General features: G+C 42.2%; 1 long non-coding RNA gene across 1 annotated transcript; it reads right to left on the minus strand.

Annotated features, from left to right (window-relative positions):
- Positions 1-539: 539 nt before the first annotated feature.
- LOC123099648 (uncharacterized) lies at positions 540-13,685 on the minus strand. The gene is made up of 16 exons (XR_006448204.1): positions 13,192-13,685; positions 12,055-12,233; positions 11,127-11,253; positions 10,386-10,576; positions 9,445-9,635; positions 8,342-8,572; positions 7,281-7,395; positions 7,098-7,177; positions 6,192-6,289; positions 5,159-5,229; positions 4,665-4,769; positions 4,184-4,306; positions 3,996-4,077; positions 3,124-3,219; positions 1,419-1,622; positions 540-898 (listed from the first exon to the last, which is right to left on the minus strand). It is a non-coding gene; the product is annotated as an uncharacterized lncRNA (long non-coding RNA).
- Between the last annotated feature and the right edge of the window lie 827 nt (positions 13,686-14,512).

Genomic DNA, 14,512 nt, shown 5'->3' on the forward strand with positions numbered 1-14,512 from the left:
TCCCGCATTGTGGATGCCCTACCAAAAGCCAGCTACGCAGATTCAATTCAAATAAACATGATGACGGGATGTCTAGCTGAACCATCATCAAGATTCAAAAGTAGTAATTCTCACATAATTAACACACACACAACGGATCGATTATCTTCAATTTCATTGTCACATAATCTTGATGCAAACAACACCAAAAGAGAGGAAAGGACACACGGTGGCCTCCTCCTCGTCAAAGTGACCCGCCGAGGCCGGTCCCGGTCTTTTGCACCTCCTGGTCTGCAAGCCGCTCACCCAGCGCCACCAAGGTATCAGGTTCCAATAACACAATATATGAATCAACCAGCCATTACCAGGTAGTCACTATAAACCGAATGAATGAGGTAGCATTCATGGAGAATAACCATTGAGCCAAACGAGGTAGCATTCATGGAGAATAACCATTGAGCCAAACATCCAGACTCACAGGATGAAAGGATCCTACCATCCAGTCTGTTCGGTATACCAAAATAAACACTGTACTTCCCAACATTGACCAACTAACTCCATGTCGCACAATACAATGCAAAGTTTACAAGTCACGAGTGTCCTCGAGACAAAACCAACATCACCACTCGACCGAATGGCCTTTCCAGATCATTTCCTGAGATCTATTCAAATCAATCAAGAATGAATCCGTTCAAATAAATGCGTGCACTCCAAATCATCTTACCAAAAAATTTCTCACAAGAAAAAGCTAATCCAACACCACAACAAACAAACTATGCTGATGAATCTAATCCACCATGGCCAGCTTCTGTTACTCATCGCCCGCGATGATGGTCTCGAGGTTCACCACGCCGTCCTCCTTCAGGAAGATCTTGAGTCTGAACATCACGGACAATCGATGCACCTCTCCTGCAGTGTCCTGCAAAGTACCAGGACCTCAAGTTTCAAAGAGACAGGCATCACTTGAATGCTAAACTAGATATCACCAAAACGACTGCACATTCAACACCAAGCCAAAACTACCAAGTTCAGGAAGGGAACATTCATGACCATCTAAGGAACACATTGCACAACACCTTGGTAAAAAAGGTCCATAAATCAATTATCGTCTACTATAGACAATAACAACTAGAAACAGCCAAGTAACTTCCAGTACCACACTCTTCATCAAACTCTTAAACCAAGTGTACTGTCATACTCTGGACGGTCAAAATCTGAACATAAACCATGGTGGTGCCAAACCCAAGAGCATAGTGTGTAGGGAATTAAAAGCTAAGCATTGATTTCACTGATCAAGAATTACCACTCCCTCCTATCCGAATTAATTGACGCAACCTCTATATAATGTCCATTTTACATTGTATAGAATCTGCGTCAATTAATTTGGACCGGAAGGAACACATAGGTTAGGACGGTGCTTACAAGATTGGAATGCTTACAATATCTCCATATTGTGGGTGTTTCAACACTCAATGCAAACAAAGCGCCCCAGTTGCTTTAACATCCTGCTACTCTTGCCATTTCATGCAGCTCTTGGGGTACTTCTCTCCTCAGTGCCTTGCGACTTTTGAGGGTAACCACATCATCATCATCACTCTCGATGGCAATGGGCCAATTGGACCTAAGTTGCCACAGTCATACATCTGGAGCACAAGCCATGCATGAAGTCAATAACAGTTTAACACATCACAAATTCATGAGCGTCAGAAGGAAATATGTAAAACAGGTTACATGCAACAAAATACTTGTAATAAATCTGCAAAAGCAAACTCATCATCCAATTAACTAAAAGAAAACATCTAAATTTGACAAGAAAAAATATATGTAATCCGCATCATATCTAAAAATATAGTTAACAGACAAGGAAGCATTCAATATCATCGACAACTATTTTCTTGATTCTAGGCATTTGACAGTCATGAATTCATACCAATGCGTAGCCTCAGAAAAGAAGCAACAAAAAATCAGAAAGTTGTGCCATAGGTTCTCTGGTTGAGCCAAAGTTGTGACATGTTTCGTGGTGGCAAAAAGGATAGAGGGGGCCACTTGGCTCCCCTTTTCATTAAGAACATGGCGTCCTATGCATAAATAGAAATAACCTCACAGCCCTGACATGCAGCCACATCAGGGATGCCTAAGCAAAATACTTATTACAACGTTCAGGAAAGGGAACAAATCAAACAGAACTTCAACATCAGCAAAGCACAAATATAGTGACATTTTTCATCGACAAGAAAGATGATCAAAACCAAGGGAGGAGTCAATATCAGCATTTTATTCTATTAGATATGGTCCATGGACCATTTCCAAAGTGCAGTAAAATGATGTCTCCTTTCTTATCAACTTCTACACCCTAAAAAGTAGCATGAGATCCTAAATAATTATGTCGTGGTCAAGACATACAATCCAAGAAAAAGGGATCTCAGGATTTAGCTAACAGATACAGCAACATCCTACAAGTGCAAGGCTGGAAGTGTTTTCTTTTTTTCCCATATGAAGCAACAACAATATTTTGCTCCAGGTTTCGCTGTCACGGATAAAAGAACAAGCACATGGTTTGGCGCGGGTCACTTTCAATAGTAACGGAATAAGCAAAAACATGGGTAACCAAAGGACATATATAACTTTGTTAATAAAGATGCTAGTTTACTGAATATGACATATCAAGACATTACATTTCTTGTCAGTCTCATGACCGACACAGTAAAATCTTAGAGAGTAATGCATTTCAAAAAAAAAAAGGGCAACCTGGTGCATGTAGCTCCCGCTTGCGCAGGGTCCAGGGAAGGGTCCGACCACTTTGGGTCTATAGTACGCAGCCTTTCCCTACATTTCTGTAAGAGGCTGTTTCCAGGACTTGAACCCATGACCTCATGGTCACAAGGCAGCAGCTTTACCACTGCGCCAAGGCTCCCCTTCCTAAAAAAGGGCAACCTGGTGCATGTAGCTCCCGCTTGCGCAGGGTCCAGGGAAGGGTCCGACCACTTTGGGTCTATAGTCATTTCAACTTAGGAAAAAATATTGACATCTCTTGGATGATCTGTATGGCTTCCCAAAAACCTAAGTAGCGGTGGCTCCAAGACCACGTGCCCAGAGCAAGGGGAAGAAGCGAGGGAGAAGAGAACAGAAGTTAGGAGTACTCACCTTACTGTTTGTAGCCGAGGTGGAACAACATCGCCATCACACGGTGACGGTGGAGAGCTGGACGAAGATGAGACCGAGTGGAACCTACACAGAAAGCTGTTGCAGGAATTCACAGCAGCTCTTGTCAGTTTCACAACCCACACATGATAGATATACTAGCGTATTGTTTCAACTTAGAAAACTAAAACAAACACATCCACTGGACCACATATAAAAAGGATGCTGATTTGCTATACATGGTATCACAATGATTCAGATATCTTGTGATTCATGACCCGAACAAAATTAGCTTATCTCAACTTCGAAAGCAAAAGCATAGGTATCCAACAGACATATATAACTCTTTTAACAAGGATGCTAATTTGCTGGACACGAAATCAGCCAGGACATCTCTTGCAAATTTCATGACCCACAGAACATATATATTAGTGCAATTCAACTTAGGAAGCTAAAACATACATATCCATTGGGCATATATTTAATTTCTACATAATGATGCTATCATGAGCAGAGGAGAATTGTGGATAAAACATCAACAACCACACAGAACAATTAATTGCTCTCGTCAGTTCCATGAAACACAACAACAATTTACAGCTCCTGTCAGTTCCATGAACCGCACATAACATATATACTGGTATATCTAAACTTATAAAGCTAAAACATGTACACCCATTGGCCATATAATTTTGTGCAGAACGATGCTAATTTGCTGTACAGGGCATCACAAGAGTTTACATCTCTTGCCAGCTTCATGATCCACACAGAACTAGTGCATTTCAAATTACAAAACTAAATACTTCCCATCTTGAAAGCATGGGAAACACTGCAGGAAAAAATACTGGGAGATTGAAGTTGGCGGTTGCACTCACATGATACTAAAGATTGGTGACATAGTCCAGTGAGGATGCATTATTGTACTGTCTGGCCATCATGGGCTTGGTTGGGGCATCGCTGCACACAAGAACATCATAACTATAAAATAAGGCTGGAACATGACTACCTACAACAAAGTAAGCAAAAGATCCAATGCTGTGTATTGAAAGGCAACAATACTAACCTGTCCAGAGCTCATACTCACTCAACGAAGGCAAGACTGCTGTTTTGGAAAACAGAAGACTGTGATGGCTTACACCTGCTATTCGTTGTTGCCCGAGGACTAGTAATGTTAGCCCAATCCCGTCTTTGAAAGCGAAAAAACAATGGATCTGTTAGTTCAACCATGGATTTACATACAGATATATAATGAATGAAAGAACAGCAACTGGTAAACCAAGGTTTGAAACATAATTTTTGGTTTCAGTTTCGTTTCAGTCTTACAAATGGTGGTTATTCACATTGCCATGCTTCATGACAGAAAACATTCAACGATTCATCCCAGCACAAGCAAAAACATAGAGGCGAGTACTAAAAGAAAGTGTCTTCATCAACTTGCATTCCCACTAGATAAAATAAAAACATGATATATTTCAGGTTCCAACACTGCTCATTGTCTCATCATACATATTGAGAATCTATGGTCAAGTTGCATGGATTAGCACCTCAATTTATGATTTTGTACATGATCGAAGCAGCCGTACAACTTCACGGGCATAGGAACGGGAGCACGGGCAACATCAGGCACGCCATGCCAGAACCCCAGCCACCTGTTGCGCGACAAGAGCATGAATAAGTTATCCATGTGGTTCGCAAACAACGAATGTAGATATGCATGCTAGATTGGCATCAACATGCAAAGCAATGCAATGGTGAGCTACATATTCATCAAGGCAGAACATAATCCTAAGAAATCATGCACAGATAGCACAACGACGTTGTTGCCACGGAATCTTGTAAAAGCAATAATATTGTGACATGTTCTATCAACAAGAAAGATAATCACAATAACAAGGCTGGTGGCAGGAAGACTACCACCACAGACGCAAAACACTGAGCCATCGACTCGATGGCCAACACCACGGTCGGCCACGGCCTGCTGGCGAAACGATCTCAGAGAGAGAGAGAGAGAGAGAGAGAGAGAGAGAGAGAGACTCACCTGAAACGACGAAGAGGCAACCACCACTACCGAGAATGCAGAAAATTAGATTGGAAAAAGAGCCACATCTTCTGGAAAAAAGCGAAGAAATGATGAAACAAAAGAGGACTTCACAAACACATCACAGTTGAGTCATAGTATATAAGTAATGTATGATTAGAGGGCACAAATGTAGAGCATCGTTCAGGTCTAGAAGCAAAGACAACAACTATCCATTTGCTATGATAACAAATACAACTCAGCTTGGCCTTGAGCATCACGACCGGGTCGGAAATAACAAGATTGCACAAAACATTACAAAACTCAATTATATGGATTTGGACCTCCACCACAGCTGGGTGCAAGACTGCTATACAAAAAAGTTTCCCAACTAAAAACCATAGCTTGCATGTCCATACACTGAGAACATACCCAATATAGTGACATTCTTCATCGACAAGAAAGATTACCACAGCCAAGGTAGCAATCGATATCAGCATTTTATTCTATCAGATGGTCAGTAACAAGATCTGCCTTAGACATGGATCATTTCCAGAGTGCAGTAAAAAGATGTGTCCTTCCATACCAACTTCGACACCCTAGACAGTAGCATGAGATCCTAAATATTTATGTCATGGTCAAGACATACAATCCAAGAAAAAAAGTTCTCATGATTTAGCTAACTGGTACAGCAGCATCCTACAGGTGCAAGGCTGGAAGTGTTCCCTTTTTTTCCCATATGAAGCAGCAACAATAATTTGCTCCAGGTTCCACTATCAGAGATAACGAAACAAGCACATAGTTTAGCGGGCCACTTTCAGAGATAACGGAACAAGCAAAAACATAGGTATCCAAAGGAGATATATAACTTTGTTAATAAATATGCTAGTTTGCTATTCTTTTCAACTTAGGAAAAATTATTTACATCCCTTTGATGCTCTATATGGCCATCAAGGCATCATTTCCTCCAAAACCTAAGTAGTGGTGGCTCCATGACCACGTGCCTAGAGCAAAGGAAAGAAATGGAGGGAGAAGAGAAGTCGGGAGGACTCACGTTACTATTCGTAGGCAAGGCAGAACCACAACGTCACCAGCAACGGTGACAGTGGAGAGCTGGATGAACATGAGACCAAGTGAAAACTACACAGAAGGCTGCCACAGGAATTCACAGAAGCTCTTGTCAGTTTTACGAACCACGAAGGACAGATATACTAGTGTATTGTTTAAACTTGGAAAACTAAAACATACACAACTGGACCACATACAAAATTGTGAGCAAAAGGATGCTGATTTGCTATAAACAACATCACAATGATTCAGATGTCTTGGGATTCATGACCCACACAGAACTAGTGTATCACAAGTTCGAAAGCAAAAGCATAGGTATCCAACGGACATATATAACTTTGTTAATAAGGATGCTAATTTGCTTGACAAAAAATCAGCCAGGACATCTCTTGTAAATTTCATGACACATGCAGAACATATACATTAGTGCAATTCAGCTTAGGAAGCTAAAACATACATATCCATTGGGCATATATTTAATTTCTTCATAATGATGCTAATTTGTTATACATGGCATCATGAGCAGAGGAGAATTGTGGGTAAAACATCAACAACCACACAGAAAAATTAATAGCTCTCTTCAGTTCCATGAAACAAGCAACAACAATTTACAGCTCTTATCAGTTCCATGAGTCGCAAATAACATATATACTAGTGTACCTAAACTTATAAAGCTAAAACATGCACACCAACTGGCCATATAATTTTGTGCAGAACGATGCTAATTTGCTGTACATGGCATCACAAGAATTTACATCTCTTGCCAGCTTCATGACCCACACAGAACTGGTTCATTTCAACTTACAAAGCTAAATACTTCCCATCTTGAAAGCATGGGAAACACGTACTGCAGGAAAAATACTGGCAGGTTAAAGTTGGCGGTTGCACTCACTTGAACTAAGAATGGCAGCATAGTCCAATGATGATGCATTGCTGTACTGTCTAGCCATCATGGGCTTGGTTGGGGCCTTGCTGCACATCAGAATATAACTATTAGATAAGGCTGGAACATGACTAGCTACAGAAAAGTAAGCAAAAGAAGCATTGCTGTGTATTGAAAGGCATCAAATCTAACCTGTTCAGAGCTCATACTACGAAGGCAAGATTGTTGTTCTGGAAAACAGAAGACTGATGGCTTACACCTGCTATTCCTTGTTGCCCGAGGACTAGTAACGTTGGCCCAATCCCATCTTTGAAGGCGAAAAACAATGGATCTGTTAGTTCAACCATGGATTTTGATACAAATATATAATGAGTGAAAGAACAGCAAACCGAGGTTCGAAACAAAGTAGCTCATAATTTTAGGATTTAGTTTGTTTCAGTCTTACAAATGGTGGTTATTCACAGTGCCATGCTTCATGACAGAAAACATTCCACAATTTGTCCCGACACAAGAAAAAACATGGTTACGAGTACAGAAAGAAAGTGTCTTTTTCTAAAATAACACAACAGAACAAAACTTGCATTCCTACTAGATAAAATAAAAACATGATATATTTCAGATTCCAACACAAGCAGAATAGATAAGCTTGGGTTTCCTTGGTACCGGCGGTTGGGTATTAGGAAACTAATCCAGTTTTTAGGTTTGTTAAAGTCTGCATTATTTGGAACACACATGATTCAAGTGTCCAGTATATACAGTTTGAACCATTTGACCTTTTGTAGGAAGTTTTGCTGATAGAGTTCACTAACATGAATGAAGCTAATTTATATGGTAGAGAACATTGATTCTGTTGATTTTGTTGTCCATAAAAACTAATCATCTCTGAACCCATCAATGGTGACCAACAATGATACGAGTAGCACGGATTGACAGCAGTAACATGCTATACTACTGATACTGCCACTACAACTAATAAAGAGACCGATTTAGCCAGCCACTCAGTCTTCGTCCACCGCAACTAATCATCACCAAACTATTCAATGGTGTCCATCAACGATATTATGGAATGCACTACTAATCAGGCACGCACACAAATTTTTTGAAACAAGGAAAAAAATACTTAGATCATTGATGGCAGATAACAAACAAATCCTACATGTGTAGTACATGTCGCCTGCAGTCTGCCTTATAACATGGTATGCATCAAACACACAAACATGGTTTATATTGATAGAGGGGAAAATGGTTGTCACCTGTACATACAACAAGCAAGCAGCACGGTGTCAGTGGAACATGGTGGAGGAAGCAGTGGCTGCCCCCTCATCACGCAGTGCGCGGGTCTGGAGAAGGCGGGCTAGGTCTTGGGTGGATGTGGCGTCAACCTTGAGCACCCTCGTCACGGCCACCATCAGCCACGCGAGCACCCTCGGTGACGAGCTATCCTGCTTTAGTCCCCGTCCACAAGGCCAAGCTCACCGGGGGTGCTGCTTAACCAATAAAGTAGAGAGTACAAAATAAATATTTGAGATCAGGGCAATGCTCAAACCATGAGAAAAAAATGGGGAACAAGGTATGGATTGGACAACTTATAGCAAATAACAAGGCATGGAAATATGTAATTGCATTCGCGTATGGCACGAAGAAGAAAAAACATAACAATTATTCAAGTCAAAAAATCATGTATGATGACAACTAAAGTAACAAAAAATCAAGCATAAATATTGTATTGCTGGACACAGCAAGCATTGCGTATTACTTCATTTCTCCCTTCACGATGCAGGATAAAATCAGAGAACAATGAAGAAGATCATAAAATCACACAGGCAAGATCGAGCAAAAAGAAGATATATGCATCAGATTGAACAACCTAGTTTCCATCACGGACACCTCCAACACAGGCCGTGCATAGATCGCCACGACTACAAGAATTTCTGTCAAGATAACGATTCACATGCAACACAGAGAAAGGTGTTTCTTTCAAGGTGCATGTCAAATAACACTTTGGTAATCACAAAAAGAGTAAGTATTATACTTACACATCCATGATCTTTAGGGTCTACATCCCAACAGCACTATCAAATACAAGCAGTCTCTTCACAAGGGTACAATACAACCAAACTTTTATCAGATGGTTCTCCAACACAGGCACACACAAATGTAGATATAACCAACGCACATTTAGAATGAAGGTAGCAGCCTCCAGAAGTTCTTCAATGCCCAATTTTTTAAGCGAGAAAAAAGAAGTGCCTACATGATTGATGGCTTATGACACATAAATCTAGACTTGCAATATGGTTTGAATCAAGCAAACACACGGAAGTGGTTTCAATAGACAGAGGGGAGATGGTGCTCTCACCTGTACGTACAACAAGTGGCAATGTTGGTGGAGGCGATGTAAACACGACGCAGGAAGCAGTGACCACCACCGCTTCTCCCAGCAAACAATCGAGGAGAAGGTGGGCTTGTCCCCCTCAAGCAACCCAGAGGATGATTAACTAATTACCCCATGACACCTCGAACAAGCATCTTCAGTCAATCTCTAGCGGTCTGCACATCATTTTCAGATAGTTAAGTAGACTCGAATAGTGTAGACCGGCTGGCTTTACACTGAATCCAAAAGAAGGAGAATTTAGTTTGACAGCATAAATAAATGCATAGTAATATTCTGAGCTTTTTGCAACTACAATATTTGGTACACTGGCATGGCACACTACTACAAGTGCAGACTGAGCAGGTTCAATAACCAGTGAGTTTGTCGTCCACCAAACTCATCAATGGTAACCATTACAAAATGCACAGGCAGGAAAGGATGATTTTTTTAAAACAAGAAAAAAACAGTGCTGGCGTGATTGATGGCACATAACAAACAAATCCTACATGACAGTCCGAGTCTGGATCAAACAGACGAAGGTGATTCACACGTGACACAGAGGAAGGTGTTTCTTCCAAGGTGCATGTCAAATAACACTTTACATGATGCCAATGGTACTCACAGAAGAGTAAGTATATTATACTTACACAGCCATGGTCTTTAGGGTCTACATCCCAACAAAACTATAGATATGTGTAGTCTCTTCACAAGGGTACAATACAACCAAACTCTTATCAGACTGTTCTCCAACATAGGCACGCACAAATCTACATATAACCAACACACATTCATAATGAAGGTAGCATCCTCCAGCAGTTCTTCAATGCACAATATTTTTAAGCAAGAAAAAAAGAACTGCCTCCATGATTGATGGCGTATGGCACTTAAGTGGATTGGATGACAGAGAGGGGAGATGGTGCCCTCACCTGTACGTACAGCAAGTGGTGCAGTGTTGGAGGAGGCGGTGCAAACAGGACGGAGGAAGCAGTGACCACCACCGCCTCTCCCAGCGGGCAATCGACGAGAAGGCGGGCTACTACCCCTCAAGCAAACCAAAGGAGGATCAACTTACTACCCCGTGACACCTCGAACAAGTATCTTCAGTAAATCTAGCAGCCTGCACATAATTTCAGATTGTTAGTTAGACTCGAATAGTGTAGCCTGGCTGGCTTTACTCTGAAATGCAAAGGAGGAAGAATTTATTTCAGCAGCATAAATAAACAAATGCATACTAATATTCTGAGCTTCATGCAACTACAATATTTGGTAGCCTAAATAAATATTTGGTAACGAAATGCAGGCAAGCATGAATTTTTTTAAGCAAGAAAAAAATGCTAGCATGATCGATAGCACATAACAAACAAATCCTACATGGGCAGTCTGGGTCTGAATCAAACAGACGAAGGTGGTCTGGTTCTGGTTGGACATAGGGAATTGCTTTATCACCTCTAAGTGCAACAAGCAGATGTCCCAAGGTGAAATAGCAAGCAGCTAACCAAGGAGCAGCACATCGATAGGATCCTGGGGTGGACGAGGCAGAAGAAGTGGTCGATGTAATAAAAAATGGACTTGAACACCTCACCGTAGATGACCAGGAGCAGGGAAACTACTACGTAACACTTTGCTTAGGAGGAAGACAGTGCAGAATTGAGGGAATCGAGACATACCCAGCCCTCGGGGTGGAATCAGGGGTGGATGGTGCCGTTCATGCTGAGGTCGAGCTCCACGGGCTCCTACTCCTACGCGTCCGACGCCGTGACACCTCGAACAAGCATCTTCTGTGAATCCAGCAGCCTGCACATCATTTCAGATTGTTAGTTAGACTCGAATAATGTAGCCCGTCTGGGTTTACTCTGAAATACAAAAGAGGGAGAATTTATTTCAGCAGCATAAAGAAACAAATGCATACTGGTATTGTGAGCTTCTTGCAACTGCAATATTTGCGAGCCTGGCATGGTGCACTACACCACTAGTGCAGACTGACCACTAATTCTGTCGTCCACAAAAACTAACCATCACCGAACTGATCAATGGTGACCATCAATGATAGGAGTAGAGCACGGAATGCACTGCTAATCAGGCAAGCAAGTATAAATTTTTTGAGGCAAGAAAAAACAATCTGCTGGCATGATGTATGTCACATAACAAACAAATCCACCATGAGTCAAGTGGACATATCGCCATGACTACAAATGACTACAAGAATTTCTTGCACAAGAATGGTTCAGATCATGATTCACATGCGACACAGAGGAAGGTGTTTCTTCCAAAGTGCATGTCAAATAACACTTTACATGAGGCCAACGGTACTCACAAAAGAGTAAGTATATAATGTATATTATACTTACACAACCATGATCTCTAGGGTCTACATCCCAACAGAACTATAGATATGTACGGTCTCTACACAAGGGTACAATACAACCAAACTCTTATCAAACTGTTCTCCAACATAGGCACGCACTCATAATGAAGGTAGCAGTTCTTCAATGCACAGTATTTTTAAGCAAGAAAAAAAAAGAACTGCCTACATGATTGATGGCATATGGCACTTAAGTGGATTGGATAGACAGAGAGGGGAGATGGTGGTCTCACCTGTACGTACAGCAAGCAAGTGGCGCACTGTTGGCGGAGGCGATGCAAACAGGACGGAGGAAGCAGTGACCACCACGGCCTCTCCCGGCGCGCAATCAATCGAGGAGAAGCAAATTAGAAGAGGATTAACTTCTAGTTACCCCATGCATGACACCTTGAACCAGCACTTGAGTAGCAGCCTGCACATCATCAATTCAGAATGTTAAGTAGACTCGAATAATGCAGTCCAGCTGTGTTTACACTGAATCCAAAAGAAGGAGAATTTATTTGGTCGGCATCTGCAATACTATTTGGTAGCCTGAGTATTTGGCAACGAAATGCACAGGCAAGCAAGCATGGATTTTTTTAAGCAAGTAAAAAAAAAACTGCTGGCATGATTGATGGCACATAACGAACAAATCCTACATGGCCGTCTGGGTGTGGATGGACAGATCTGGCGAATTGCTTTTTATCACCTCTACGTACAGCAAGCAGATGGCCCAAGGTGAAATAGCAAGCAGATGGCCGGGAGAATATCACATGATACCAACACTTATATGCTCCCATGATACCAATTTGAAAAATTCAAATTTAAATGTGTCAAAAAATTCTGAAAAAAATCATAGATATTCTCAACATATGTGTCTACAAGCCCTAAAAAATCAGATCCAAATTCAAATTGTATAATGTGAAACAAAAAAGACAAATTCAGCATGAATAGTGTTAATAAAGACAAAACATGAATAGTGTAGAAAAACTACACTATTCACAACAGATTTGTCTTTTTTGTTTCTCAATATGTATATCGAATTTTCGATCTGATTTTTTTTAGGGCTTGTAGACACATATGTTGAGAACATCTATGATTTTTTTCGAAATTTTTTGACACACTTAAATTTAATTTTTTTGAATTGGTATCATGGGAGCATATAAGTGTTGGTATCATGTGATATTCTCCCGCAGATGGCCCAAGGTGAAATAGCAAGCAGATGGCCAAGCAAGGAGCAGGTCACGGATAGGATCTTTCCTGAGGCAGAAGAGGTGGTCGATGTAATGAAAAATCGACTTGAACACCTCACCGTAGGTGAGCACGAGCAGGGAAACAGCCAAAAAGGCTTGGCTTAGGAGGAAGAGAGCGCAAGGAATTGAGGGACGTACCCGGCCCTCGGGGTGGAAGCAGGCAGGGGTACCGTTCATGGCGAGGTCCAGCTCCACGGACTCCTTCTCTTCCTCCTCCTTACGCATATCCAACCCCGTCTCCTCCTCTGGCGCGGTGGTGGCGTGCGCTCCCTCTTCTTCTCGGAGAGCACGCCGCCGCCAGGAGAGGCCAGGCGCGGTCAGATCCGTAGGCAGCGAGGCCTGCGGTCCAGCGCGCCTTCCTCACGTACGGCCCCGTCCTCGCCGGAGAAGAGGCCGCGGTCCTCTCCGGATCGAGAGGTCGCATTATCATTGGTCGACATGGACCTCCCACGGATTGATCTTCCCCCTCTTGCTGATCTCATCTGTCCGTCCAGATCCTATGGTGCCCTCTCCCATGCAAATAAAGCCCATCAAAGTTTCTCTTCGGCACGCACACATCTTCTTAGGTTAGGTTTTTAAAAATGAACTATTATAAACCCGAAAAACTATGTCTATCAAACATGTTCAAGGTAAATATGTGAAACTAACAAAAATGTACAATTGTGTTTTTACTGCAAACCTCTATATTTTTCCCATTACATGGGTGCCACTCATCAATGCCCTTTTCACTAGGGACACACAAGACAATTATAAATATGTGCCACCTATTTGATTAGATTCAGTCGGCTCAGTGCATTGGGTGCTTCTCTACCCGTTCATTCTGCATGCCCCAACAAGATGACCGACATGAGCGGGGAAGCAAGTTTGATGGGGCATAGGGGGCACTAAAACAATGCCATGAGAAATGAGCAGGAGATGTTGGCATGCAGAAGCAATGAGGGAGAGAAAATGTCAGGAGACATCGGCAGGAAGAAATTGCGAGAGGTATTGGCCAGAAGAAAATGAGCGGGAAACATGGCAAGAGATATTGGATAGGTGTTTGTCGCCTAAGGCTGAGTTCGGTTCCAAACCGCTCGTTCCCTTCATGTGATACTGGCTCAACAAATATAACATGCGCTTGTTTAAGTTGTTCCCTGGTCCATTGGCTAGCCCTCTCCCACTAGCACACACTTGCTAGACCCGTGTGTTATGATGCATGGGATCAAACATGGTTAGAAAAAAAAATCATGCAGTTATTTGCAATCATGTGAGACGTCGCCCCCTGCGGCGCTTTGATCGATCTTCCGTGCGCCTAGTCCATCTTGTTTGCCTCTCTTCCGGATTCATGCATCACCGCGTGAAAGTCGAGTCATGGACTCGTTGACGATCAATGGCCAGCACCCATGCCGCCCACAACCCCACCCCCGGAATGCACACACCGTCGTCGCATAGAGGCGGGAGGCCGAGTCACCGGCCGAAA

The sequence above is a fragment of the Triticum aestivum genome, chromosome 1B (genome assembly GCF_018294505.1).
Source record: "Triticum aestivum cultivar Chinese Spring chromosome 1B, IWGSC CS RefSeq v2.1, whole genome shotgun sequence".
Classification (NCBI taxonomy): domain Eukaryota; kingdom Viridiplantae; phylum Streptophyta; class Magnoliopsida; order Poales; family Poaceae; genus Triticum; species Triticum aestivum.